Source organism: Rhinoraja longicauda, chromosome 17 (genome assembly GCF_053455715.1).
Source record: "Rhinoraja longicauda isolate Sanriku21f chromosome 17, sRhiLon1.1, whole genome shotgun sequence".
NCBI lineage: Eukaryota > Metazoa > Chordata > Chondrichthyes > Rajiformes > Arhynchobatidae > Rhinoraja > Rhinoraja longicauda.
Window position 1 is genome coordinate 31,582,115 of NC_135969.1, and position 26,940 is coordinate 31,609,054.

At 44.4% G+C, this 26,940-nt stretch overlaps 1 protein-coding gene across 7 annotated transcripts in view; it reads left to right on the forward strand.

Annotated features, from left to right (window-relative positions):
- chl1b (cell adhesion molecule L1-like b) overlaps positions 1 to 26,940 on the forward strand; it is a 639,417-nt gene that overhangs the window by 130,223 nt on the left and 482,254 nt on the right. For all 7 annotated transcript variants that reach the window (XM_078414480.1, XM_078414482.1, XM_078414481.1 and 4 more), the window contains exon 3: positions 11,513 to 11,559. The gene's annotated coding sequence lies outside the window, so the exon portion shown is untranslated. The remainder of the gene's footprint in view (positions 1 to 11,512; positions 11,560 to 26,940) is intronic.

Consider the following 26,940-nt stretch of genomic DNA (forward strand, 5'->3'; position numbering starts at 1 on the left):
AAGGACGCCCGTTGGCTGAGAAGAAAAGTAAGTGCTAATTTAAGTGAGAAGTCAGGTAAATTGGACAATCAGGCAATTTAATTGGTGATATAAGCAAGACTTGCAAAAGGGTGCAGCCCTGTTCGGGTGCAGCCCAGTGAGAAAAGTGCGAGTCTTTGGCTGCGAGTCTTCGGCGAGGAGGCTGAGGTGAGGAGGATACAATTGTTTTAAGCCAGAACTGGTTATAGACACAAGGTAATGGCGGAAAAGTTGGTGCAGTGTGTTTCCTGCAGGATGTGGGAAGACAGGGACGTCGCTGGAGCTTCTGGGAGCTACACCTGCAAGAACTGTGTCCAGGTGCAGCTCCTGAAGGGACGTGTGGTGGAGTTGGAGAGGCAGTTGCATGACCTCAGGGCCATCCGGGAATGCGAGAGTTTCCTCGACAGGACCTATTGTGAGGCTGTCACGCCAAGGGTCCAGGTCGAGCGAAGGTGGGAGACTGTTTCAGGGGAGAGTGGACGAGGACTACAGGAGACCCCAGTGGCTGTGCCTATTGCAAATAGGTATACCCTCTTGGGAACTGTCGGGGCAGAAGACGTTTCCAGTCCGAGTGGCGGACCTGTTGGCAAGGATACTCGACAGGGGAGACCGAAGTCAGGAAGAGCCGTAGTGGTCGGTGACTCCATAGTCCGAGGGACAGAAGATTCTGTGGCAGCAGGAGGGACTTGAGGATGGTCTGTTGCCTCCCTGGTACCAGGGTTCAACACATCACGGACCGGCTTCAGAAAATCCTAGTGAGGGAAGGCGATCAACCTGAAGTCGTTGTGCACGTGGGCACGAATGACGTCGGGCGGAAGAGGAAGGAGGTGCTACAGCGGGAGTTTAGAGAGTTGGGAAAAACACTGAGAAGTAGTACGTCGAAGGTGGTTATCTCTGGACTGCTACTGGTACCTCGTGCTGGTGAGGCCAGGAACAGAGAGATAGAGGGTATGAATTTATGGCTGAGGGGCTGGTGCAGAGAGCAGGTATTTAGATTTCTGGACCACTGGGATCTCTTCTGGGCTAGGGGTGACTTGTACAAAAGGGACGGGTTACATCTTAACAGCAGGGGGACAAACATTCTGGCAGGCAGGTTTGCTAGTGTGACACCTGTGGCTTTAAACTAAGTAGTGGGGGGGAGGGGTTAACAAATTGTGAATATGAAGATGAGGTAAAAGGGAATACAGGAGATATTGCAAAAGACTCTCGGAAGAATGGGAACAGAAGTTCTAGAGGGGAAAAGAAATTAAGGGCAGGGCCAATTGTGAACGATGTGAGAGGGGAGGTAAATACAGAAGTTAAAGTGTTGTACTTAAATGCGCGTAGTATAAAAAATAAAGTGGATGAGCTTGAGGCTCAGTTAGTCATGGGCAAGTATGATGTTGTAGGGATCACTGAGACATGGCTACAAGAGGACCAGGGCTGGGAACTGAATATTCAGGGGTACACAACGTATAGAAAAGACAGACAGGTGGGCAGAGGGGGTGGGGTTGCTCTGATGGTAAGGAATGATATTCATTCCCTTGCAAGGGGTGACATAGAATCAGGAGATGTTGAATCAGTATGGATAGAAATGAGAAATTGTAAGGGTAAAAAGACCCTAATGGGAGTTATCTATAGGTCCCCAAACAGTAGCCTCGACATAGGGTGCAAGTTGAATCAGGAGATAAAATTGGCGTGTCAAAAATGTAATGCTACGGTGGTTATGGGAGATTTCAACATGCAGGTAGACTGGGAAAATCAGGTTGGAAATGGACCCCAGGAAAGAGAGTTTGTAGAGTGCCTTCGAGATGGATTCTTAGAACAGCTTGTACTGGAGCCTACCAGGGAGAAGGCAATTCTGGATTTAGTGTTGTGTAATGATCCTGATCTGATAAGGGGACTAGAGGTAAAAGAGCCATTAGGAGGCAGTGATCACAACATGATAAGTTTTACTCTGCAAATGGAAAGGCAGAAGGGAAAATCGGAAGTGTCAGTATTACAGTATAGCAAAGGGGATTACAGAGGCATGAGGCAGGAGCTGGACAAAATTGACTGGAAGGAGGCCCTAGCAGGGAAGACGGTAGAACAGCAATAGCAGGTATTCCTGGGAATAATGCAGAGGTTGCAGGATCAATTTATTCCAAAGAGGTGGAAAGACTCTAAGGGGAGTAAGAGACACCTGTGGCTGACAAGGGAAGTCAGGGACAGCATAAAAATTAAGGAGAGGAAGTATAACATTCTACTGGAATTTTTTGAGGATGTAACTAGGAAAATTGACAGGGGAGAGTCAGTGGATGTGGTGTACCTCGACTTTCAGAAAGCCTTCGACAAGGTCCCACATAGGAGATTAGTGGGAAAAATTAGGGCACATGGTATTGGGGGTAGGGTACTGACATGGATAGAAAATTGGTTGACAGACAGAAAGCAAAGAGTGGGGATAAATGGGTCCCTTTCGGAATGGCAGGCAGTGACCAGTGGGGTACCGCAAGGTTCGGTGCTGGGACCCCAGCTATTTACGATATACATTAATGACTTAGACGAAGGGATTAAAAGTACCATTAGCAAATTTGCAGATGATACTAAGCTGGGGGGTAGTGTGAATTGTGAGGAAGATGCAATAAGGCTGCAGGGTGACTTGGACAGGTTGTGTGAGTGGGCGGATACATGGCAGATGCAGTTTAATGTAGATAAGTGTGAGGTTATTCACTTTGGAAGTAAGAATAGAAAGGCAGATTATTATCTGAATGGTGTCAAGTTAGGAGGAGGGGGAGTTCAACGAGATCTGGGTGTCCTAGTGCATCAGTCAATGAAAGGAAGCATGCAGGTACAGCAGGCAGTGAAGAAAGCCAATGGAATGTTGGCCTTCGTAACAAGAGGAGTTGAGTATAGGAGCAAAGAGGTCCTTCTACAGTTGTACCGGGCCCTGGTGAGACCACACCTGGAGTACTGTGTGCAGTTTTGGTCTCCAAATTTGAGGAAGGATATTCTTGCTATGGAGGGCGTGCAGCGTAGGTTCACTAGGTTAATTCCCGGAATGGCGGGACTGTCGTATGTTGAAAGGCTGGAGCGATTGGGCTTGTATACACTGGAATTTAGAAGGATGAGGGGGGATCTTATTGAAACATATAAGATAATTAGGGGATTGGACACATTAGAGGCAGGAAACATGTTCCCAATGTTGGGGGAGTCCAGAACAAGGGGCCACAGTTTAAGAATAAGGGGTAGGCCATTTAGAACGGAGATGAGGAAGAACTTTTTCAGTCAGAGAGTGGTGAAGGTGTGGAATTCTCTGCCTCAGAAGGCAGTGGAGGCCAGTTCGTTGGATGCTTTCAAGAGAGAGCTGGATAGAGCTCTTAAGGATAGCGGAGTGAGGGGGTATGGGGAGAAGGCAGGAACGGGGTACTGATTGAGAGTGATCAGCCATGATCGCATTGAATGGCGGTGCTGGCTCGAAGGGCTGAATGGCCTACTCCTGCACCTATTGTCTATTGTCTATTGTCTATTGTGACTCCCAATTCTGCCTGAATGTTGCGCATTGGCCAACATCTGAAGTTCCTTGTTTTACACAAGATGTTACTTCAATTTCTCTTAGGATCTTGGTATGTTCCTGTTTGTTTACAAGATCTTTTATTTAATGGTAGAAGCCATTGAATGAAAGATTCCAAAAATATTTAGTCGGCTTCAGCTAGTGAGCTTTGAAGCAGTTCTTTGTGGTGCTGCATTTAATTGTGTTGATCCTTGCATTTCAAATAGCCACCTTACAGTTTCTACGCATGCTCATTAATCTTGCCTTTTCCAGTACTTTTAGACTCAAAACTCTGCATGTTATGTTTTGACTTATTCACTTTGTTATTTTTCAATTGTGAAATCACACATTTGCTTTTATCTTCTTATCATTTGCTTTTCTATTTCTCGACAACAGATGTTTACCCATGTGGTGAGTAAAAGTGAACCATAGCGGAAAAAAAAGACATTCGCCATTTGCTCACCAATTACAAACTTGCTAGGCACCTCCATGTACATGATTAAGTTTTGTTTTGTTTCATTACATTCATGAGGAAGAAGTACGTTAGAATTTGTTCATTAAAGTTTCCAAATTGTATGGTATAATTTGTTCCCAGTGATCAGCCTATTAAAAATGGAAACTTGATTTCTTTCCAAATAACTTGTTTTCCTTATGGTCCATTTATTTTGAATTGTTGAAATAACTTTGGATCGCATGCTTCAAGACTCCCAGTAATGAATCAAACAATGTGGTTCTTGTTGTCCCGCAATCTCTTCAGCTTCCTCCCTCTTGTCCTGAAGGTGCCAACTTATGCTGGCAGAAACACTCAAGTATCAAATGCCTTTTGAGTACTCTGCAATGAATAACACTTCTTCATGTGTGTGTCTGGAGAGCGATTATTGGCAAAGCCATTGATGTGAATGAAGACATGATCTTTTAAACCTTCCTTTGGACTCCTTCCATCCAATGTTTTACCTGCAGGCATTGGTGACAAACTCTTGTTGGGAGCATCTTACTGTTATTCACTCAACATTATTGTGATTTGATCAGTGTCATCACTAAAGAACAGTCCACATAATGCAGATTTCTGCAAACCTAATTTATTTGCAATCCAACGTGTACAGCACTCTATTGGGCTGCAATTTGACCATTTTAAAGCTGAGCTTTAGTTCAAAAAAGTAATTAAAAAATCTCAAAGTAATGGGTCAGGCACCTTCTTTGGAGAACATGGATAGGTGTCAGGTCAGGTTAGGACCCTCCTTCAGATTCTTCTTTCCCTGTATCTTAATTTAAAACTCTGCCCACTTGATCTGAACTCAACAGCATTCATTATATCTATTGGGTCCAGGTCAGGTATCAGAAATACGATGGGTTCTCAGACTCTGATGGGTTGAATTGAGTGCAGCCACCGTGTGTAAATGAATGCAGGAAAGCCTGGTACTTGGGCAATGTAATAAAGCTGACCACCTCCCATCAGCCAGGAGAGCACAGGCAGATTAAGGATCATCTTTGTTTTTAACATACGGCTTCACTACTCAACAAGAGCCCAATGGGACCCAACTGCATTATAGAGTTCAGGTTGCCGTCAGAATGTCCTTGAGAACAGGCTGGGTTTGGAGTGGCTGTGTGGTCAGGAGTAGTTCGAACTGACCAGATCTCCACTTCATGTAGCAAGTAAACCCATCTGGGAACCATTGCATTCAGCTGCTCCTCAGACCCTTCCATGCACTGACTCCTGTTGCTAATTTTCCATTCGCACAACATCTTGAATGACCCAAGGTTTGCTTATTAAGGTGAGCAATGCATCGTGAGCCGTGAATCCCCAACAGAGTTCACCCTGATGGACTGGCATTCACACAGAAGGCCCAGAGCTTCATTAATTCTTGCGTGACACCGGATCCACTAAGACAATTCTGGAGAATTTCATGCTCTGCCAATACGCAGACACCAATGTCTGGTTGAGAATCCTTTTCAAACTCGTGTTTTATCAGAAACTAGCTGCTGTGGACCCGTTGGGTCCAAACCTCTCCTGCATTGGTCTAGCACCCTCCCCTCCCCCCTTCCCCCCCCCCAGTCACCCAATCCATCCCCCCGCAAACCCCCTTATTATCCCTCCCCCCCTCAGCCACTCCATCCCCCTCCTCACCCCCCTAATCCTCCCCTCTCCCCCCCCCCCCCTCCTACTCACACAGTCCACCACCCCCTCAAACCCCCTTAAAACTCCCCCGGGGCCAGGGGCGGGCCAGGGGGGAGAGGAAAGGGGAGAGGGAGCCACTCAGCCCTGCCCCCGGGCGGCCATCGCGGGAGTGCAGATGCAAGGCGCTGCCGCATGTTCATCCTACCTGCGGCCATCTTGTTTGAGCTTCTCTCTGCTGCCGCGCTACGCCACGGGAGGAAGGTCAGGCCCGGGTCCCCCAACTGCGCACACGCGGATCCGATGGCCATCTTCTTTGACCTCCCATTGTTACATCGAACGCGGAGGTATTACTGCGCAGGCGCGGCTGACGGCCACGGCAAGTGGAAAAGGGATTTATTGGTTTAAAATGTCAATACCTTAAAAAAAATAACAACAATTTGAACAAAATTTGCTACTTGCACACCACAGGCCAATGGTGAGTATGGTGGGCCTAAAATTGTTGCGCTGTCGTGTACCGTTTTGGCTGTATTTCGTGAACAAACAAACAAACAAACATACAACAAAACAAACAAACAAACAAATATACATACAAGATCAGAGTTTTAGTAATATATCTAGTTGTTGAGACCAAATCAAGTACATTAGTCGTCTTTGTGCAAGAAGGCCTTTTCAAGCATTGATATCATCTTGTTTCACAATTGAATGCATAGACTGCCCCTTTGAGCCTGGTAGCTTCTGGCAGTGCAGTCTCTTAAATACACCTGTGACAATTTCTGTGACTTCACGTACGTGCCCAAGTCAAATGCTGAAAACTCCAAAGATGGCAAACTAATTCTGTGATTCAATCCTTTTGCTTGAGCTTTTGTCAAGGAAACAAATACAAGGAAAAAAAAGTAAATTTTCTCCATATTGGCCCATTTGTGATCCATTGTGAGAGCGTTCAAATATAATTTAAAATCCTGTTTCTGCTGCTTTCCTTCCCATTGAGACCTGGCAGAAACCCACACTGAAGACCAAAAAAAAAATACAATGCCATTTGCATTTTTATACACGTTCTTTCTGTCGGCGGTCTTTCAGGATCAAAGGGACCAGTTTCCAATCTTTTGTCATTGAATCACAGATTCGTTTGAAATCTTACTAAAGTGTCCAGTTGTGGGAAGTCCAGAAGTTAATATCTGCCCTTCAGTCATCAATGAGATCTGAATTTTGTGATAAACATCCCTGGACAAATACCTCAGTAATCCTCCTTCAAGAAGGACAAGGAAAAGTCATGGGGTGATAAATTAAGCAAGGCTGCATGTTTTGTTTCGGTAACAGGATCAGTGTGAGAGATTTAATGCTGTTTTACAATAGCCCCATAGATTCTGCTGGGAAGAAAGAGATTCCAATATGAGAAAGATCCTGGAGTTATACAGTGGGTCGGGCAGCATCTCCAGAGAACATGAATAGGTGACATTTCAGGTCAGGACCCTTCTTCAGACCCTTGTTTAGACTTCCAATATGGGAAAGTCCTGACCATATCAAGTTTTTAAAAATCTGATCCCTGACCAATTTATCCAATTTAAGATCTTCCTTTGTACTGCTTTGCACAGTTTAAGAATAAGGGGTAGGCCATTTAGAACTGAGATGAGGAAAAACTTTTTCAGTCAGAGAGTTGTGAATCTGTGGAATTCTCTGCCTCAGAAGGCAGTGGAGGCCAATTCTCTGAATGCATTCAAGAGAGAGCTGGATAGAGCTCTTAAGGATAGTGGAGTCAGGGGGTATGGGGAGAAGGCAGGAACGGGGTACTGATTGAGAATGATCAGCCATGATCACATTGAATGGCGGTGCTGGCTCGAAGGGCCGAATGGCCTCCTCCTGCACCTATTGTCTATTGTCTATACTGCAAATCTTTCAGGAATATCACATGCACAAAAATCGCATATCAGAAGCAAAGGCTTTTTCAAAAAGATTTAATGGGGCTGCCAAGCTGAATTAAATTATTGTGTATGGTGGGCCTGTGGCAGCTCCCAAGGGTCAGGCCACTCCCATATCGAACCTTCCAGCATGGTGATAGACAGGTCCAGGGGCAGCTCCCAGCTGCAGAGATAATCCGGGGGCGGCTCCCAGCTACACAGATAAGTAGCAAGGATTTTGGCGCGAGCCCAGTCTTCAGTCTCTCACTGAAGCGGAGAGTAGTGTGCTGTGCTCATTAAAGCCTCTACAGAATTTGCCTGGCTCCTCGCCTTCATTCCGGGCACCCGCCACAGCCCTATACTTAAAAGCTCACCACCATCAAATCCGACGTCATCAGGTGTTGGATCCTTTTGCCAATCTGGGCATACATGGGAAATCAGGAAAGTCCTAGGATTGGGGATAGAGTTGGTGATTTTAATTAGAGTGGTGTGAGGGGTGTTATGAAAGGTAGATGAGGATAACTAGAGAATCTATTATAGTGATGAATAGATTGGTCGTCAGTCGGAAACCATTTTTAGATGTATAGCTGAGATTGAGAGGTAGAGCAGCTCAGTATTTGGGGAGGAAGTGGATCGGGCATTTGATGGACCGGTTGTTTAGGAGACTTGCAAATGTGCAGAGGGTAGAAAAGTATGTCTGATCACAATAGGGAAGATCTAATTTTCACATGTAGGCTCATGGAGTCATACAGCATGGAAGCAGGCCCTTCGGCCCAGGTTGCCCATGCCGACCAAGGTACTTCATCTACACTAGTCTCAACTGCCTGTGTTTGGCCCATATCTGTCTAAACCTGTCCTATCTGTGTATCTGTCCAAATGCTTTTTAAATGTTGTTACGGTTCATGCCTCAACTACCTCCTCAGTCCACGTACCCACCACCCTCTGAGTGAAAAAGTTGCCCCTCAGATTCCTATTAAATCTTTCCCCTCTTATCTTCAACAAGTCAAATTTATCAAGTCAAATTTATTTGTCACATACACATACACGATATGCAGTGAAATGAAAGTAGCAATGCCTGCGGGTTGTGCACAAAAAGAATTACAGTTACAGCATATAAATAAAGTTAATAAGTTACTATTAGTGTCGACAAAAATTTAGTCTGGGGTTATAAAAGTTGACAGTCCTAATAGCCTGTGGGAAGAAGCTCCGTCTTATCCTCTCCGTTTTCACAGCGTGACAGCGGAGGCGTTTGCCTGATCGTAGCATCTGGAACAGTCCGTTACTGGGGTAGCAGGGGTCCCTCATGATCTTGCTTGCTCTGGATCTGCACCTCCTGATGTATAGGTCCTGCAGGGGGACGAGTGTAGTTCCCATGGTGCGTTCTGCCGAACGCACTACTCTTTGCAGGGCCATCCTGTCCTGGGCAGAGCTGTTCCCAAACCAGACTGTAATGTTGCCGGACAGGATGCTCTCTACAGCCCCAGAGTAGAAGCAATGAAGGATCCTCAGAGACACTCTGAATTTCCTCAGTTGTCTAAGGTGGTAAAGGCGCTGCTTAGCCTTACCCACCAGTGCGGCAATGTGCTTTGCCCACGTCAGATCCTCTGCGATGCGGACTCCCAAGTATTTAAAACTGCTCACCCTATCCACAATAGACCCATTTATCTCCAGTGGCGTGTACGTCCTTAGATGTTTAGCCCTTCTGAAGTCCACAATCAGCTCCTTTGTTTTAGTGACATTCAAGAGGAGGCTATTGTCCTGACACCAGAGTGCCAGATCAGCCACCTCCTCCCGGTAGGCTTTCTCATCGTTGTTGGAGATCCGGCCCACCACCACAGTGTCATCAGCAAACTTGATGATGGAGTTTGAGCTGAACCTGGCCCCACAGTCATGTGTGTACAGGGAGTACAGTAGGGGGCTAAGGACGCAGCCCTGGGGGGATCCTATGTTCAGGATGAGGGAGCTAGATGTGCGTTCCCCCATCCTGACCACTTGGGGCCTGGCAGTGAGAAAGTCCAGGACCCAGGCACACAGAGGGGTGCTAAGCCCCAGTTCCAGCAGCTTCTCAACCAGTCTGCTGGGGACTATTGTGTTGAATGCTGAACTAAAGTCAATGAACAGCATCCTCACATAGCCCCCCTGGCTGTCCAGATGAGAGAGAGCGGTGTGTAGAACCTGGGAGACCGCATCATCCGTGGACCTGTTCGGACGGTATGCGAACTGTAGTGGGTCCATGTTGCGAGGAAGGAGGGCGCAGATGTGCTTCTTGACTAGCCTCTCAAAGCATTTCATGACAACCGAGGTGAGGGCCACCGGTCGGTAGTCATTTAAACACGCTGGAGAGGCATTCTTTGGCACCGGTACAATGATGGATCTTTTGAAGCATGCAGGGACCACGGACTTTGCCAAGGAGAGGTTGAATATTGTGGTGAGCATGTGGTTCTTTGATCCCCTACTCTGGGGGAAAAAGACTCTGTGTATCTACCCAATCCATTCTCCTCATGATCTTGTACACCTCTATAAATCACCTCCAGCATGCGCAACCTCTTCCTATATCACAGGCCCTCAAGTCCTGGTGACATCCTTGCAGTATTTTATCTGAGAATTCCCCTGATACTGGAGAATTTGACCATGATGGTTTTGGAATCTGTGAATCTCAGCTCTAAAAATACTGGCTGAACTGAACTGGGCCCATAGTATCACTCAATGTCAGCACTCGCTCACCAGCTGAGGAGATTTATAATTTCAGCCCGAAAATTGAAGAATTGAATTTTGTTAAATAATTTACTGCTAATCCTAAATATTTAATTTGACACTGTTTCAAACGCCTAAATAATCTGCAAGGACCTCAGTAAAGAATAAGAACTAATGCAACGAAATGTTTGTTTGGTGTATTTTGCCAATTTCAACAAATGCATTTGGAGGACATCTTGGCTTATAGCATACAAAGAGGCATAGTTATACTGTATGGAAACACACCCTTTGTCTATGTTGCCTACCTGTGCTAATTCCATTTGCCTGCATTTGATGCATATCAGTCTAAACCTTTCCTATTCAAATCTGAAAGTGTCATTGAGTCATAGAGTGATACAGTGTGGAAACAGGCCCTTCGGCCCAACTCGCCCACACCGGCCAACAATGTCCCAGCTACACTTGTCCCACTTGCCTGCGCTTGGTCCATATCCCTCCAAACCTGTCCTATCCATGTACCTGTCTAACTGTTTCTTAAACAGGATAGTCCGAGCCTCAACTACCTCCTCTGGCAGCTAGTTCCATCCACCCACCACCCTTTGTGTGAAAAAGTAACCCATCGGATTCCTATTAAATCTTTTCCCCTTCACCTTGAACCTATGTCCTTTGGTCCTCGGTTCCCCTACTCTGGGCAAAAGTCTCTGTGTATCTACCCGATCTATTCCTCTCATGATTTTTGTATACCTCTATAAGATCTCCCCTCATCCTCCTGCGCTCCATGGATTAGAGACCCAGCCTACTCAACCTACTCCTACAGCTCACCCTCTAGTCCTGGCAACATCCTCGTAAATCTTTTCTGAACCCTTTCAAGCTTGACAATATCTTTCCTATAACATGGTGCCCAGAACTGAACACAATATTCTAAATGCGGTCTCACCAACATCTTATACAACTGCAACATGACCTCCCAACTTCTTTTCTCAATACTCTGACAGATGAAGGCTAAAGTGCCAAAAGACATTTTGACCACTTTATCTACCTGCAACTCGACCTTCGAGGAACCATGCACTTGTACTCCTAGATTCCTCTGCTCTACAACACCTCCCAAAGGCCTACCATTTTCTGTGTAGGCCCTGCCCTTATTTGACGTCCCAAAATGCAACACGTCACACTTCTCTGTATTAAATTCCACCAACCATTCCTTCGCCCTTTTGTTCCCTGATATTTTGTTTCCTTTTAGATATGTCTCCTATTAAATGTTTCACTTGTATTTATATCTTACAGCATTGGAATGACTGAAGCCTGAGTCCGTTTGGTCAGACGCTGTCAGGGTAAGTTTCTTTATTTCTATTTTAAATACAGATGAACAAAGCTTTGGACATGCAGTTTTGGCAAACGTCATTGAATGTCTAGTGCTTTTCATAAAATAATTTGTTGTAAATGTTGAATTGATTATACTCTATCTTAACAGCAGAGAATAAATGACCAATTTCCCTCCAGGGATAAATAAAGTTTTATCGTATCGTATCAAAAAAACCGCAGTTTGATGGTCAGATAACAACTCAGATGTTAATTTGTCCTTAAACACATTTGAAATGTAGAATTATTAGGTATATGTATGTTAACCTACCAATGCAACACTAATAATATTTATCATTCCAACCGTTCACCATTTTTGTTGAGTGGTTTGAGACTGGTAGAGTCAGTAAATGAAGAAGTGAGATTGATGCAAGACATAAATAAACATGCATTATTCAAGATTCAAGAGATTCAAGATAGCTTTATTTGTCATCCAATATTGGACGAAATTCAGTCACCCACAGTCCAACAATAAAAGCATTAAATAGGCATTAAAATTACACAACCCCAAAAACACACAAAAAAAGAAACATCCATCAAAGAAACATCCATCACAGTGAGTCTCCTCCAGTCCTCTCCTCTTCTCCTGCTGTCCTCTCCCGCGGTCAGGTTGTTGTGGTTGCAGGCCACGCCGGACGGTCCGCAGAGGCTCGAGCCTAAGGCGAGTCGCAGCCGCTCCCGCAGCCTCCGAAGACGGCCGGCTCCGCCGATGATAAGTCCGATCCGGGCGGGCGAACACGCTGCTGCTGTTGCTGCACGTCGGGGCGGTCGTGGCTCCCGACATTGAAGCCCCCGCCCAGCAGAGAAAAATCCCGCGGCATATTTTAGGCCGCGCCGGACGGTGAAATGTCCGCGACCCAAGCCCCACGACCCGGGGCGGGCGAACCCGCTGCCGCTGCCGGAGCTCCCGATGTCGGCATCCACGCGGCCCGAGCCTAAGGCGAGTCGCAGCCGCTCCCGCAGCCTCCGAGGACGGCCGGCTCCGCTGATGGTCAGTCCGGTCCGTGGGCTCTGCGAACCAGAGCCCTGGAGGCCGCCAGCTCCAGGAGTTGGGCCGATGGTTGGGCCGCAGCAGGAACGGAGACAACACCCAGAAAACAAAGGTCGGGTCTCCGTTCGGAAGGGACACATATTTACAATTTTACAGTTCCCCCCCTCCCCCCCACACCCACACATAGTACACAAACACAAAAACACGACATCACAACTACAATTAAGACAAAAAAACACAAAGACAAATGGACCGCAGGTAAGCCGCAGCTGCTATGGCAGCGCCGCCATTTTGGGCATGGGCATGTAATTTACTAATTGTTTTGACTGACCTAATGTGAGATTATGTTGTGAGAAAAATAAACACTACTCACAAATAATGAGTCAGTGGGAACTCGGAGTACAAAATACAAAAAAGTGATCTTAATGTACAAATAAATCCATTGTCATAATAAATTAAAATACGGTTTCATGAAACAATCCAAATATAGATTTTTCTACCAGAAAATAAAACAGAAATGTAAAGCAAACAAAAACATATTGGAGGAACTCAGCGGGCCGTCTAGAGAAGGGTCCCGTCCCTGAATGTTTATGGCCGACTGAGTTCCTCCAGCACTTTTCCTCACGATTCCCATGTCTGGTGTTTGCTCTGTCTCTGAGAAATGTCGATTCTGTTCATGCTGCTGAATAACTGACAAGAATGGGCCAGAATTCTGCATGTTTACCAAATGGGAAAGGATGAATGAGTAAATGCATGTATGTCATCACCAACATGAGGGCAAAATGATATCTGACTTGAATATTTATGTGGGAAAACTGGGTTGTCGTCGACAACAAGTTCATTCCATTTCTCTTGTTTCTTGTCTAATCCATTGGCTTGTAGTACGGCCATTATTTATGTTTCAGGTGAAATGCAGTGACATGCTTTTTTTGAGCTAATCATAGAAACATAGAAACATAGAAAATAGGTGCAGGAGTAGGCCATTCGGCCCTTCGAGCCTGCACCGCCATTCAATATGATCATGGCTGATCATCCAGCTCAGTAACCTGTACCTGCCTTCTCTCCATACCCCCTGATCCCTTTAGCCACAAGGGCCACATCTAACTCCCTCTTAAATATAGCCAATGAACTGGCCTCAACTACCTTCTGTGGCAGAGAATTCCACAGACTCACCACTCTCTGTGTGAAGAAATGTTTTCTCATCTCGGTCCTAAAAGACTTCCCCCTTATCCTTAAGCTGTGACCCCTGGTTCTGGACTTCCCCAACATCGGGAACAATCTTCCCGCATCTAGCCTCTCCAACCCCTTAAGAATTTTATATGTTTCAATAAGATCCCCCCTCAGTCTTCTACATTCCAGCGAGTATAAGCCTAGTCTATCCAGTCTTTCTTCATATGAAAGTCCTGCCATCCCAGGGATGGGATCACACTTTGCTATCACATATTTGTCAATTGACACTTATACAACCGTTATTCATGTTAACATTTTGACAGTCAAAAAATACTTTACAAACTTCAGCTCATTGATAATTTAGCTGTTCCCACTTCATTTCTTTTCAAGGACAATGTTTTTTTATCTGGAACAAACATAGTTGTTTAGAAAATGAAGATACTGTTAGTCATGTGTAGACCAATGTATTTGGTTATCGTCCTACTGTTTTATGTAACCTTAATATAACATAACAGTATAACAGTATAACAGAACTTTATTGTCATTCGGTATAAATACCGAACGAAATTTCAGCAGTCACAAGACACAGCAAAAAAGAAAAGAACACAGGACACACGACCCCAACACCAACATCCATCACAGTGACTCCAAACACCCCCTCACTGTGATGGAGGCAACAAAACTTCCACTCTCTTCCCCCCGCGCCCACGGACAGGCAGCTCGACCCCTACCGAGGCAACCGACACGCACAGCCCCCGCAAATTCAAAATACATAATTGAAAATAATACTTTGTTATTCAGCATGCAGGTTGATGAGATGTACAACAGTTGCATGCTGTCTATTGTAACATAGTCAAATTCCATCAAAATGTCTTTGTCAGCTGCTCCAGCCCATTCACCAAGTCAGTGAAAGTTTCCATGAAGATAGTGACAATGTGTTAGATTTTTCTGCAATGTTGTACATGATATTATCATGTTCAATTAATTTATCTGGACAAAAATATAAACTTCTTAGTTATAATCCATTCTGATGTGATCAAACCTCTTGAAAAGATTGAGACATTAATCAATAATGCATCAGTGACGCACAACAATTTTGGTGAGAGGGACAAGTACTTGCAATAGCCACTCAAAATAAATATTTTTTGCTTGAACCTATGTAAACTTGCATTGATATTTTTTCAGCATTTTTAAATACACAAATGTAATTTTTCCTGCCAGCCCCACATCACACCATCACTGTTCCACTCATTGCAGCTCTCTGCCTCCTCACTGCTTTGTTACTCCATGGTCTATTTTATTGTCCATATCGCTCATGTTCCTTTCTTGCTAGACCTTTGCTCATCAGTGCAGTGCTGCAGTATTATATAGCAGAGAGACCTGTTCCCCAATGATGTGCCAAGGTGTCATACAGTGGCAGATCTGTGTACATCAGTGTTATCCAGTGATAGATTGGTGCCCACCTATACTATACCCCAATGTTATACATTGCTTGATCTATGCTCACCAGTACTGTATCTCGTGTTATACTATAACAGGGCTGTGTCCCCCCAGAACTACTTCTACGTTATAAGGTCTTTTACCCATCGGTGTAGTGTATTTGTGTTATACAATGTGATTTATCTGCCCATCAGTGCCATGCTCCAATGTTATAGAGTCACAGACTTGCACCCAACAGGTTCTGTACCTATTTTGCGAGATCAGGCTCACATCCACCATTTCAATAAACCTGGCTGTCAAGCTGGAGAAGGTCCTGGTAATGGGCTAAAAGACTGGATTGGCTCAAACAACATCCCTGGATCTCTCAGCCCTTGCCCCTGACTCAGTTGTGTGTCTGGTACTGGGTGGACCTGAGGCGAAGCCAGCAATCCAAAGTCTGGATGGGGCTGTGCTTTATGAGACTCAAAGGCTGTCTTGATTCTGAGTGTAGACTGGACAGATCCAACCCAACTATTGGTTATGACCCATGGAACATTAAACTGTGACTTTGGTTCATAATTTTATTGACAAAGGTGGTAACACAGGGTCTTAACATTTTGATTCTTTGTCACCTTTTTATTCCTGAACCTATTATAACTGTAGTGGGCATATGCTATTAAGGTGCTCTTTATTGATATTTGTACTTTCGAGAGGGCTCTGGTCCAGCCTTCAAATACGGACACGTTGGTCTGCTATTGCAAAATGTTTTGGGACAAAGTTGCTTCGGTCTTCAAAGCACCTAATAGTCAGAGCTTATTGATTGTTTTCTAAATTTAATTCCCCTTAAAATTTAATCATGTTGCAATTATAATCCATGCAATCGACTTAAAAGTCATTTGAAGGAACTATGTTGCATTCCTTCTGAACGGTATTGTTTGTCGGCACTGAAGAAGGGTCTCGACCCGAAACGTCACCCATTCCTTCTCTCCTGAGATGCTGCCTGACCTGCTGAGTTACTCCAGCATTTTGTGAAATAAGTACCTTCGATTTGTACCAGCATCTGCAGTTATTTTCTTAACCTTTGCAGTTTAGTGGTTTCAGAGGTGGATAATGAAATGTGGAGTTGGGATTCTTGAGGTAACTTGCTCATGCCGCCTCCTCAGGGCCTAGGAGTGCACCTAATGAATGGCCTCAAGGCTCTCGATAACATTTGCTTTCTCAATCTATGTAAAGCAGCTACTTGGAATATTTTTCACTCTCATGACCGGCAGTGCTATTGAAATTTGGGAGCAAGCCTGGTATACTTCTGGCAGCAAAGCTGAAATGATTCCAGTGAGGGTAGTATTACTTTGGCATGACCCTAACTATGCTTGAATGATCAAGAACGTAAGATTATCTAATTGGAAGCCAGTTCTTTTTTTTTCCTGGAGATTAGCTACCCACAAGTGCTCCAGTTCTCCTATAAACATGCCATCTAGCTTTGCTTGCAACATTAATCTTGCTTTATAGTTCAGGACTAATTAACGAATTATGCTTTGGGTTGGTGTAGGTGGAAAAATAGATGATCTGTCATGTATATTTCTGGAGACAAGGGTTCTGTGGGAGGTGAGTTTGATGAAATATTGAGATAAAATATGATTGCGCTGAACGAGATGAAAGTGTGTGGGAGGAATACCACAAGGTAATGATCATACTCACCTTGGGTTTTGCTGCTTTCTTACTTTTCCAAACACAATCAACCTGGTTCCGATCTTTGCGAGGATGATCGAGACATGGAAATTTACGGCACAGGTGTCCTTTTGGCCCCTTGTGTTCTGACTGGCCACAAGGGATCACCATCTAATTCCACTCCTTCTCCATCGGTATGTAGAAAAGTGTTTAGTTTAGTTTAGAGATACAGCGTGGAAACAGGCCCTTTTTCGGCCCACCGGGTCCACGCCGACCAACGATCCCCGCACACCAACGCTATCCCACACCCACTAGGGACAACTTTTACATTTACCAAGCCAATTAACCTACGTACCTGTACGTCTTTGGCGTGTGAGAGGAAACCGAAGATCTCGGAGAAAACCCACGCAGGTCACGGGGAGAGCGTACAAACCCCGTACAGACAGCACCCGTAGTCGGGATCGAACCCGAGCCTCCGGCGCTGCATTCGCTGTAAGGCACCATGTCGCCCGTGATTGGAATTTGTGAGCTCTGGTCACGGTGGAATTCGGGAGTGAAATTATATTAAAAAAATAACTTGATGCTGGAAATCTAAAACAAAAACAGAAAATGCTGGAAATACTCAAGGTCAGGCTGCATCTGTGAGAAGAGAAACAGAGTCCATGTTTCAGGTTGGCCATCCTTTGTCAGATGACCCTGGCCTGCTGTGTATTTCCGGTACATTGTGTGTACACATGATGTGAGAGAATTTAGAACAAGAGTCGTTGTTTAAAAATGAGATCATCCATTTAAGCCAAAGATCATGCAAATGTCTTTCCTCTTAGAAGGCCATGAGTCTTTGGCAGTCTCTCCCTCCAAAGCAACAGTTTCATTAGAGACTGAATATTTTTAAGGTAGATAGGGTCTTTCCAAGCAAATTGAAAATCTACTGCTTGTAGATTGGAATATGGGACTGGGATTACAATTGGATTCGCCATAATTCATTTGATTTGTATCTTAGACAGAAAGAAACACACGCTTTCCATAAAACATTAAAATCATGCCACGAAATAATATTTGTGGAGTGTTGTACTCTGGAACATATCATTTTTCTTTGTCCATCATGTATCATTGCAGTTCAGTGCTTCAGTGATCAGATTAGTTTGCAACAGAGGTGGATGTACCCTGGGTCTTGAACAAGCCTTAGAAGCAGCTCAGAAGAAGGTCAGAAACCCCAGGAATAGGCGAGAGAGAAGCCAGGGACCCTGTTGGGTGTGGGTAGTATAATCTGCCCATTGTGACTGAAAATTGATTTTTCAGGATTCACAATTTTAGTAACATCACAATTTGCACTTCATTATAACACTCCAGCAATGCAACTTCCTCCCCCCCAACCACACTATTTTCTTGAAGGAATTTCCTGAAGGAATACTCAAGTATTATCCCTCACATCAACTCTCCTTAGTTTTATTTTGCTGCTTATCTACACTAAGCATCACTTTGAGGCTGATAGAGCAGTACACCTTTGGGATGTGTGAGAAACTAGAGCAGCGGATTGAAACCCATCCAGGGGCAGCACAGTGGCGCAGCGGTAGAGTTGCTGCCTCACAGCGCCAGAGACCCGGGTTTGATCCTGACCACGGGTGCTACCTGTGTGGAGTTTGTACGTTCTCCCCGTGACCTGCGTGGGTTTTCTCCGGGTGCTCCGGTTTCCTCCCACACTCCAAAGACATGCAAGTTTGTAGGTTAATTGGTTTCGGTAAAGATTGTAAATTGTCCCTCGTGTGTGTAGGATAGTGTTAGTGTGCGGGGATCGCTGGTCGGCGCGGACTCGATGGGCCGAAGGGCCTGTTTCCTCGCTGTATCTCTAAACTAAACTAAACTAAATCTCAGTGCAAACTCACACAGAGAGCACAGAAGTCATTAACAGGACTAAGCTCTGTATCACCTGATGTCTGATTGAATCAGACAGCAGGTTCATGACGGCAGGTATAAGCAGAGACACCATGCATGGTAATAAAATGAATGTTCAGCAAAATGCACAGGTCTTCAGTTGCTAACAGCAGCAGATGCTTGCCTTTGTATTCAGTAGGTATCCACTAATGAAGCAGGGGTGAAAGCAAACCATTTGGTAGCTCCAGGCTCCTGAAATTCAGTTGTCAGAAACCAGTAGAGTGAGCAATTTTAGTTATGGAATCAGCATTACCAGGCTGAACAACTAGGACTCGTGAGCTCCTTTGGAAACAAGCCATAGTCTGAATCCTCAAATACGTTAATTCAAACATTCTGTGCAGCATGAGGAATCTTGTTTTGTCCCATGGAAGTATAAGTGATCTTGATTATATATAGGTTGGACATTGATTTTCCGGCAACTGATGGTCTGCCCCCTCCTCTAACTTGGACAAAATCTTGAGAGCACCCCCTAAATCCCCCCCCCCCCCCACCCCCTAAAAGTCCCCCCAAAATCGTGGCGCCTCGGCCGGGTGAGGGGCCGATCTCGACCTCATCGGCTGTTCCATGCCGATCAGTGGGTCAAATCTGCCCCCTGCGGCCGGGGGCTCTGGAACTCCGGTTCGCCCAGAGCTGGCAGATCCGTTCCCTCAGCCGACCTGCAAGCCTGACTTTGCGGGCCGGTATCTCGGCTCCCCAGTGGCCTTGGCAGGCCGTTCCGGTACCATTGGACTCCTCTCGGAGGTCCACGTGGGGCGGTGGGCACGCCCGCCCCATCGGGCTTTCAACAAAATTGTAAAATCTCAGATCGGCGGGGTCGGCCCCCACATTATACTTTATTTTCAGCATTTTATTGTGGTTATACTTCTGTGCAGCCATTCTTAGCATTTCATATTTTAAACCCGCATGGAATTATCTTAACAATTTCTCGACTCTACACGAGCATGAATATTTGTAAATATTCAATGTGAATCATTTGTTGAGCAAATTACAAATGTTGTTGTGATCTTTGTTGGAACTGGAAACCTCGGCCTGTTTGAAACTCAATGTTTAATATCAAATACATCTTTTCTTTCTGTCAATTATATTTTATTGCAGGAAGCCTTTTGTGCTTTACGTTTTATTTTAAGAAAAACAAATGTTGCTTGAAGTACATTAGGATGCACCGTGAGAAGAGATTAAAGCTCTTTGAATGAGCTGATCTGTGTGCATAGTTTTCAATTATTTACTATTCTGTAAAGGAAAACATCCAACTGGACTTCATCAATAGAGAAAGGAATTTATTATTGGAAAGTAGATCTTGAGTAGGTATGGGATTATGGGTACAGTCCAGTAGTAATTTGTGTTGCCTTTCAGTCCTGATCTTTCTTCAGTTATCAGTAATTCTCATTCTAATGTTAAGAAAATCCCAGCATACAAATGTTTAATGAAGTCATGTCTGGGAATTTGGGTGTTAACAACGATTGCAAGGCAGTTTATTTTTCTCACACAAAGTACGATTACAGCTCACGGCTGTTTTAGCTGTGCTCTTTTTACACATTCACATCAGATCGTTGTTTGTGTGTTCCTGGGAGCCCTAACCATTTGGACAGAAATCATGTTAACTTTAAGTGTGTGAACTGAAAAACAGAAATTAAACACAATGGGCTTTCTAAATTTGCACCTTGTTGCCAATTCAGATTTTAAAGATGTGCATTCAATTTCTAATTAAAAGGATAGATGGATGTGGAGTTGATGATAACATTAAAGTTTATAGGGTTAGATAATATCATTTGAGAATTAGTTACTCTTTGTTTAGAAACATAGAAAATTGTGCCATTCGGCCCTTCAAGCCGACACCACCATTCAATATGACCATGGCTGATCATCCAAAATCAGTACCCTGTTCCAGCTTTTTCCCCATATCCCGTGAATCCCTCAGCCCTAAGAGCTAAATCTAACTCTTAGACAATAGACAATAGGTGCAGGAGGAGGCCATTCGGCCCTTCGAGCCAGCACCGCCATTCAATGTGATCATGGCTGATCATTCTCAATCAGTACCCCGTTCCTGCCTTCTCCCCATACCCCTTGACTCCGCTATCCTTTAGAGCTCTATCCAGCTCTCTCTTGAATGCATTCAGAGAATTGGCCTCCACTGCCTTCTGAGGCAGAGAATTCCACAGATTCACAACTCTCTGACTGAAAAAGTTTTTCCTCATCTCAGTTCTAAATGGCCTTCACCTTATTCTTAAACTGTGATCCCTGGTTCTGGGCTCCCCCAACATCGGGAACATTTTTCCTGCATCTACCCTGTCCAATCCTCTAAGAATTTCATATGTTTCGATAAGATCCCCTCTCATCCTTTTAAATTCCACCGAATACAAGCCCAGTCGACCCATTCTTTCATCATACATCAGTCCCGCCATCCCAGGAATTAACGCTGCACTCTCCCAATAGCAATAATGTCCTTCCTCAAATTAGGAGACCAAAATTGCACATGATACTCCAGGTGTGGTCTCACCAGGGCCCTGTACAATTGCAGTAGGACCTCCATGCTCCTAAATTCAAATCCTCTCGCAATGAAGGCCAACATGCAATTGGCTTTCTTCACGGCCTGCTGTACCTGCATGCTTACTTTCAGTGACTGGTGTACAAGCACACCCAGTTCTCGTTGCACCTCCCGTTCTCCTAATCTGACACCATTCAGGTGATAATCTGCCCTCCTGTTTTTGCTACCAAAGTGGATAACCTCACATTTATCCATATTTTATATACTGCATCTGCCATGCTTCTGCCCGCTCACCCAACCTATCGAAGTCACCTTGCAGCCTCATAGCATCCTCCTAACAGCTCACACTGCCATCCAGCTTTGTGTCATCTTCAAACTTAGAGGTGTTACATTGAATTCCCTCGTTAATATATATTGTAAACAACTGTGGTCCCAGCACTGAGCCTTGCGGCACCCCACTAGTCATTGCCTGCCATTCTGAAAAGGACCCGTTAATTCCTACTCTTTGCTTCCTGTCTGCCAATCAGTTCTCTATCCATATCAATATTCTACCCCCAATACCATGTGCTCTAATTTTGCACACTAATCTCTTGCGTCGTACCTTGTCAAAGGCTTTATGAAAGTCCAGATACACCACATCCATTGGTTCTCCCTTATCCATTCTACTTGTTACATCCTCAAAAATTCCAAAAGATTAGTCAAGCATGATTTCCCCTTTATAAATCCATGTTAACTTTGACCAATCTTTTCACTGCTTTCCAAATGCATCAATGTAAGGCTAACTGGTTTATAATTCCCCGTTTTCTCTCTCCCTCCTTTTTTAAAAAGTGGAGTTACATTGGCAACCCTCCGGTCCACAGGAACTGATCCAGAGTCAAGAGAGCATTGGAGAATATTCACCAATGCATCTACAATTTCTCGGCCCACCTCCTTGAGTACTCTGGGATGCAGACCATCAGGCCCTAGGGATTTATCTGCCTTAAGTCCCAACAGTTTACCTAATACCATTTTCTGACTATTGTGGATTCCCTTCAGTTCCTTCCTCCCACTAGATCCTCAGTCCCTTAGTATTTCCGGGAGATTGTTTGTATCTTCCTTAGTGAAGACAGAACCAAAGTACTCATTTTACTGTTCTGCCATTTCCTTGTTTCCCATTATAAATGCACCTGTCTCTGACTGTAAAGGACCTACAATCGTCCTCACTAATGTTTTCCTTTTTACATACCTATAGAAACTTTTACAGTCATTTTTTATATTTCCCATAAGCTTTCTTTCATGCTCTTTTTTCCACCTCTTAATTAACCCCGTTGTCCTCCTCTGTTGAGTTCTAAATTTCTCCCAGTCCTCTGGTTTGCTGCTTCTTCTGGCCAATTTATGTGCCTCTTCCTTGGCTTTAACACAATCCCTGACTTCCCTCGTCAGCATGGTTGAGCTACCTTCCCAGTTTTATTTTTTCGCCAGACAGGGATGAACAATTTCTGGAGTTCATCCATGCGGTCTTTAAATCTTCACCATTGCATCTCCATTGTCAACCTTTAAGTATATAATTTGCCAGTCTGCCCTCGCCAATTCCTGTCTCATACCTTCAAAGTCTCCTTTATTCAAGTTCAGGACCCTAGTCTCTGAATTAACCATGTCACTCTCCACCCTAATGCAGAATACCACCATATTATGGTCACTGTTGTCCAAGGGGCCTTGCACAACAAGATCGCAAACTAATCCTTCCTCATTGCACAATACCCGGTCTAGGATGGCCTGCCCTCTAGTTGGTTCCTCTACATATTGGTTTAAAAACCCATCCCGTATACATTCCAAGATATCCTCCTCAGCACTGTTACCAATTTGGTTAGCCCAATCTATATGTAGATTAAAGTCACCCATGATAACTGCTGTACCTTGCTACATGCATCCCTAATTTCCTGCTTGATGCTATCCCCAACCTCCCTACTGCTGTTTGGTGGTCTGTACACAACTCCATAAGCGTTTTCTGCCCTTGGCTATTTCGCAGTTCTACCCATACCGATTCTACAGCATTCAAGCTAATGTCTCTCCTTGCTATTGCATTAATCTCCTCTTTAACCAGCAATGCCACCCCACCTCCTCTTCCTTTCTGTCTATCATTCCTGAATATCGAATACCCCTGCATGTTTAACTCCCAGCCTTGGTCACCCTGGAGCCATGTCTCCGTAATTCCAACTATATCATATCCCTGAACTACTAAATGCGCATTCAATTCATACACCTTATTTGGAATGCTCCTCGCATCAAGGCACAATGCTTTCAGCTCAGTTTTTATTAACCCCCTTCTACTTTTGCTTCTGTCCTCCTTTTATGGCCCTCTGTCTCCTTGCATTGGGTCCCATCCCCTGCCCTGTGAGTTTGAACGTGACCTTTCCTACACTCTCTTTTCCATTAGCTGCACGGATACGCGTCCACATTGGTGACTCCATCCCCCCCCCCCCCCACTCCACCCACCTGTGCAGCACTAGCAAACCTGCCTGCCAGAATGCAGGTCCCCTTCCAATTAAGGTGCAACCCCTCCCTTTTGTACAGGTCACCCCAGCCCCAGAAGAGATTTCAGTGATCAAGAAATCTAAATCCCTGCCCCCTGCACCAACTTCTCAGTCACACATTCAGATCCCCTATCTCCCTGTTCCGACCCTCACTAGCACGAGGTACTGGAAGCAACCCAGAGATAACCACACCAGAAGTCCTGCTTTTCAGCCTCCTGCTTGGTTCTCTATACACACGTTGCAGAACCTCCTTCCTCTTCTTACCCACGTCATTTGTGGCTACATGCACAACTACTTCTGGCTGTTCACCTTCCCTCTCGAGGAGGTTTTTAAGTTGGTCTGAGACATCTTGGACCCTGGCACCAGGGAGGCAACACACCTTCCTCAAGGTCTCGCCTGTTTCTGTTTAGTTTAGTTTAGTTTCTTGTCACGGGTACCGAGGTACAGTGAAAAGCTTTTTTTGCGTGCTAACCAGTCAGCGTAAAGTTAATACATGATTACAATCGAGCCATTCAGAATGTGCAGATACATGATAAAGGGAATAACGTGACCTTTAATCATGCCGTGAAGTTTGGCATCTCTGGCAAGGCTATTCATCCTTAATTGCACCAGAAAAATGTGGTGGTGGCCTTACTCCTTGAACTCCTGCAGGTGGTACAAATGTTCCCGTGGTGTTATGTAAGATATGCCAGGATTGTGAATCACCATATGTTTCCAGTCAGCATGGTGAATGACTTGGAAGACCTGCCACATGCAGGACTGGAAGACCAGTCCTCTTCCCTCTGTTGGATGAGATCTCAAGTTAAGACTGTGTTGTCAGAGAAACCTTGGCAACTAGCTACAGTGCACCTTGTAGAAGGTGTATATTGTAGCCACTGTATGTTGAAATCACCCATGAGCCATTTGCTGCCCACTATCCAGCATATGATCTGCTTTAGCGGCCATTGAATTTTCTATGCCTGTTTTGGTTTCCTTTGTGATATGTGGTGTCCCCAAAGATATTACTAGTGGGATATTTGCCAATGGCCACTTTCAACCTTGCTGTTCCTGTGCCAGTTTGGCATATCACTTTCAGGTGTTTCGTGTTATTGATTCTAAGGGGATCTGAGGTTGCAAATTGTTTGACTACAGTTCTCCTGCTAACATTAAACAATTTTGATCTATGCCATACTTTGAGCTCCTGGATCTATTTATCCCACTGTGCATGATGAAACTGACAAAAGCCCACATTAAATGTCCTCAATGTTAATAGCATGAGTGGTCACAACAAGGTTATTCCTACTGTTACTGTTGGGAACAGATGCATCCACGACAGGCAGAGGAGGTGGCCAAATGACTTATTCCTTCATGTTGAATCTTCCACCTTCTGCTTCAAACATCATTTCACGTATTTTCGGATTTGGCAGACTTGGTCATTGTTTGGACTATTGAGTTGAATTCTGGACCAACACTTGGTGATATAGACACAAAATGCTGGAGTAACTCAGTGCGTCAGGCAGCATTTGAGATGTTGCCTGACCCGTTGAGGTACTCCAGCATTTTGCGCCTATCTTTGGTGCAAACATGCATCTGCTCTACCTTCCCACACACTTGGGGATCTATATTGAATTTCCCTAACTAAATTATAGTTAGCACCTGCTTCACTCAAGTCTTCTCCTAAGTGGTGATCGGCATTGAGGAATAATAATTTATCAACCAAGTGGTAAAGGAGAGCACCCTTTGTCTGATTTGACCTGAAGACTTGTGGCCACTGAATCACCCATATTCCCACACTTGTTTCTCTTGCCCCTATTCTCTCCTTGCCCCTTAGAATCAATCACACGAACCTGATTTATTTTAGTTTCTGCTCAAATATATAAATCAAAGCTGTAGTTTCTGTATAATTTCACTAACCCACAGGATGAACTGTGGGAACTTTATTTAATTTCTTAATAAATTAGTCAGTTTCACATTTGAACAGAATCATTCATTTATTTAAAATGAATAGGTAAATGTCACCATGAAAAGAAGGTAAACAACTTTGCTCAAATGTAAATTCATTCTAGACAACAAAACATGGTAGAATATTCTTGCTAATGGACTTCCCAGAATGTGCACATTGTTGCTCCCTTTATTTGCTCGCCGTTTAGCTAACGGGACTTTGCAATGAATGCATTAAATATTAAATTGGAAATCCAGTTTTTTAATTATACCTATATTACTTGCTTAAAAATAAATAAAACTGATGATCTGAATTGTGTTCAGCTGTTTCTCTGTCACTGCACATGACAATAAAACAATCTTCACTTCCTTGAGGTCAGATTCCAAAATAGTAATTGGAGAGTCGTAGAGTCACGGAGTCATACAGCACAGAAACAGGCCCTGCAGCTCAATTTGCCCGTGCTAAACCAAGATGTCCCATCTGCGCTCGTCCCACCTACCTGCATTTGGCCCACGCCCCTTTAAACCATTCTTATCCATGGATCTTTCTGAAACTCAGCTTACCATGCACAAAGTTACAAATGGCTGTTCACATATGAATTCATCCATGTGTTGCTGCATAAAAGGTGACAATTAGCAAAATGTGTGCTGATGCTTTGGAGAGCAATTGAATCTCTCATCCAGACACCCTGCTTTGATTTGACCTTTTCTTTATGCTTTTCCTTTATTTCCTCTTGCAAGCCACAGTTATATCTCTCACAACCTCAGCCATTTGGTTCAGATCAGATGCGCACACTGCATAAAGCCATTTTTTCCTGGTTCACCACAATATACTTGACCAATATGTTAAATCTCTGTCCTCTGGTCCTTGACCCCTTCATTAATCTGAATAGTCTTCCTCTATTTATCTATTAAAAAAATGTACACCTCTTTGAAACCTCCTCCAACTACAGTGCTTCCAGATTGTCTTATGTGACCTCAACTGAAACATTCCACCATGGAACACTTGAATAAATCTTTTCTGCACCTTCTGTGGGCTTTCACATTCTTCCTAAATTTTTGCAACGAATATTTGATGCAATACTCCAGCCATGACCTAACCTGTGTTTTATAACATAAAAACTGTTTTTTTTAAAACGTAAACTTACTGTTTTCCGACATTGTGCATCCCTGGTGGAATAAGGATCCCATACAATTATCATTTTCTCAGAATTCTCTGCAACATTTAAATATTTGTGCTCCTAAACCAAGGTCA